This window comes from Brassica oleracea, chromosome C9, assembly GCF_000695525.1.
Source record: "Brassica oleracea var. oleracea cultivar TO1000 chromosome C9, BOL, whole genome shotgun sequence".
Classification (NCBI taxonomy): domain Eukaryota; kingdom Viridiplantae; phylum Streptophyta; class Magnoliopsida; order Brassicales; family Brassicaceae; genus Brassica; species Brassica oleracea.
The window spans coordinates 44,788,578-44,792,328 of record NC_027756.1 but is presented as its reverse complement, the minus strand read 5'-3'; the positions used below and the strand labels follow the sequence as shown (position 1 = coordinate 44,792,328).

Genomic DNA, 3,751 nt, shown 5'->3' with positions numbered 1-3,751 from the left:
TCCTCTTCCTCTTCCACCATAACCTCTACCTATGCCTCTTCCTCGCGAGTTGTTATGGCTTCCACCACCTTGCATATCATTCTTTCCAAACATTAGCTTCGATTGACCTTCATCTTGGGTTTGTTCTTTGATGCGTTCTTCGAAAGCCTTCAATCTCCCAACAATGTCTTCGAATCCCGTTGAATTTAGATCCAGCACTTGTTCTAACGAAGCTACGATGTGAATGAACTTCGTTCTTGGAAGTCCCTTCAGAAACTTCTTTAACAGCTTTGATGCTTTCATTATCTCTCCTAACGTGGCTGCTCTCGATGCTAAGCCTGAAAGTTTTCCTGCGTAGTCATCCACCGTGTCTGTGTCTGTCATCTTCGGTTTGTCGAACTCAGACATCAAAGTTTGTAACCTTGCTTCTCTCACACGATCAGCACCTAGGTTACGGGATTTGATAGCTTCCCAAATATTTTTCGATGTATCATGTTCTCCAATCTGAAGTATTAGCGCCTCCGGGACTTAAAGTTGCACAAACACAAAGATTATAAGAACTTCTCTTCTTATTAGATTTAGAAACTCTCTCAAAACTAAACCTTTCAATGTGTTTCTCTTGATGGAACATCTCTCCATGAGAACTCTTTATATAGGAAGAAGCTACATCTTTTCCTAAGGGCGAAGCTACATCTTTTCCTAATAATAATATGGAAACATTCCTAAGCTCGATATGTTTAACTTTTTCCTTTAACCCATCAAACTTCACTTTAATGAGTTAATTTGCTCCTCAAGTTAATTGGAATTATCCAACACTTCATGCATTCCATTTTCCAAATTAGTGCTTCAAACTCAGCATCAAAGGTGACATACTTCAACGAAGATTCATTGCCCCCATCATGATATCAGCCGAGCCACTCTTTCTGCAAAACCACCCTTGTCCCATAAACATGTCTTCCTCTTTCCAAGCTCCGTCAATATAACAAACTCTAGAACCTTTCAGGGCTAGAGCCGCAGATTGTTGTAAACTCCCACTATAGGAATACTCCACAGGACCATTCACCGTAAGTGATCTATGCTCAAAAGAACATCAATTAATGCATTTAAGGGACAATCTTCTTCTCTTACGCCTTCTTGGTGTTCTCTTCTGAATGCGAACCAAGCTTGGAACATAAGTGAGGACAAGTGGCCAATTGAAACGAGATGCCTCTACAATATATTTATAAACTTGTTTATACATATTCTCTCCAACAATGTACATTCTGGTCTTATCTTTATCATCCGGGTCTTTGTCACAACACACTGCCACTTTATTCTCCTCGTCCAATAAGAAGCTTGTCACATTCACTACACTTGGGAGGTCAAATTTATCAAAATCCACGGTCAAGACAAAGTTGCTCCTCCACGACAAGTCCTCATCAACCTTATTGGTCACCTTGACCATGGATAAATATTCTGATGTAACACCGAGAGCTTTTCATCCTTAACAACAGACAAAGGGAGACACACAAATCTCTCGGTCGTGAAATCAAACTTCATCAATAAAAAACCGGTTTCTTCATTTTCAGCAACCCAATAATTATTTCCTTTCAAAGATATGCCATCGCAAGACAAGGTGTAGTCACGAGTGAAGGAATCAAGAAATCTTCAAGAATCAGAGCAAAGCTCATATATCTCACACTCAACAACCCACACTCTCTGGTCGTTTTCATAATACCAAGACCTCAAAATTTTTTAGCTATGGCCAGAAGAAGAAGATCTGCTGTATCCTAGAGCATAGTATCATTACGCCCATAAGGAGTTCTGGGTTTGATATTCATCGTTTGACCAGTACATGGGTTCCAAACCAAAAATCTAGTGTTTCCCTTTGTGGAGCATAACATTAAACCATCACAGTGAAATATATGCGAGAAGATCAAATCCTTTGAATCCTCTAGACTTCCAAGTTTACCGGTGACCATGATAGATGGTTCGACGCCCTTTTTGTAAAGTCCATGAAGGTCTGCAGCGATTGAAGTAACCCTAAGATTGCTCAGTAACATCGACTCTCTTACAGTTTTACACATCTTCTTGTCAGGGCCGGTTTATACACTTGATAGACCCTGGGAAAAAAAAAATTAATTAGGCCCTCCAACTTATAAAAACTTGCTACTTACAAAAATGTTACTACAACTAAAATACTAAACAACCAACAAATCTTTCATTTCTTTGTCTCCGTTACTCATTTTCCTAGAATAATAGGCATCTAAAAGCGCCTAGAGCTCTTACCTAAGGTAAACACAAGATTCATTTCTTCTTTTTAAAATTTAAAAACCTTTTTTCCAACCAATAAAAATTATTTCATTTTATTATCAAGGTTATTCCACCTTGTATTATGGATTTCCTAGGAATGAGTGAACCTGAAATTAGAAAAAAAAACTTGAAAATTCAGTTAGACCATTCACACGCTAATGTATTTATAGTTCGTCAGATTGAGATGATTATGCAGGAACGTTGGATGTGGCAAAAAATATATGGAGACAAAGTATAAATTGGATCATAAACAATAGTGATTTGTTCTCAGATATTTTTCAAATGAAAATTGTGTGAACACAAAAATATATGACATATCGTAGATCAATAATCTAAAACGAAATCTTACCAGAGAGACTAGGGTGATCAAATTCAAGTATTTGATGTAAAAAAAATTGTGATATTTAGGGAAGGAAGATGAGAGATTTTGTGAGAACAAGTTAAACGAAAAAAGAAAAACAAGAAACCGTAAATAATATGTGGACACTTTACAAGGTTAAATAATTTTTTTAATGGGCCCCTTACCTCGTGGCGCGAGGGCGATGCACCCACTGTCGCTTCCTCTAAGCCGCCCTGCTTCTTGTTCTTCTCCACGAACCTCGGATCTCTGAAAAGAGTTCCAACGTTTACAAGTAGTTTTCAACTCTGATAGAGACTTGGCCGAAACCCTAGAAAGTATCTCCGCTTCCAGATCGTTTGGGAGATCGGATATCATCATCACCATCTTCCCCGTCGTGATTTCAGATCAGATCTCTCGATAATGAAGTTATTAACATTAATTTTATTTAAAGGCCCAACAATTTATTATTATCAAAGGAAAAAGGACATTTTTAGACCCCAATTATTTGCGTCGTGCCATTTTAGACCCAAACAAAACATAAATGCAAAATCATTTCTAAATTAAGATTTTTTTAAAAAAAATTCGACCCAAACTTAAATCCGTAACATGAAATCCTACCTTGACTAACTTATCGCTAGTCAACCGTTAAACCATGCTTAGTCGGATAAGAGAAAGTTGCCGATTTTCAAGCCGTACAATTTCAGTCGTGCCTTTTCAAACATGAACAATGAGTAAATGCGATTTCATACCCAAACTGAACGAGAATTTGAATTTCATACCCAAACTGAAAATAGTTTGAATTTCATAAAAAAAACCTTGACTAACGTTTAGTTAGTCAACCGTTATTTTTTGAGCAAATAAGTGTATAGGCCGAGATGACTTGTCAAGGGAGAATTAAAAGGACGTTGTTTTAGCTAAAATAATAAAATTCGTCAGTTGGAGGGCCGAACTCACGCTAGACAAATTAAACGAAAACTTTACCATCAGATCAAAGTAATTTTTGTCATATTTACATATATTTTAATTTATATCTTTGTCTTGTTCGCCAGTCTACTCTCTTTCATGTTACACCATTGTTTGACTTTTTCTCGATACTAGGTTTGCTCACGGTTTCGTCGCGGATCGATTCCTGATCAAATG

General features: G+C 37.3%; 1 pseudogene; it reads right to left on the bottom strand.

The window, feature by feature from the left end:
- Nucleotides 1-1,069: 1,069 nt before the first annotated feature.
- LOC106317661 lies at nucleotides 1,070-2,989 on the bottom strand (annotated as a pseudogene).
- Between the last annotated feature and the right edge of the window lie 762 nt (nucleotides 2,990-3,751).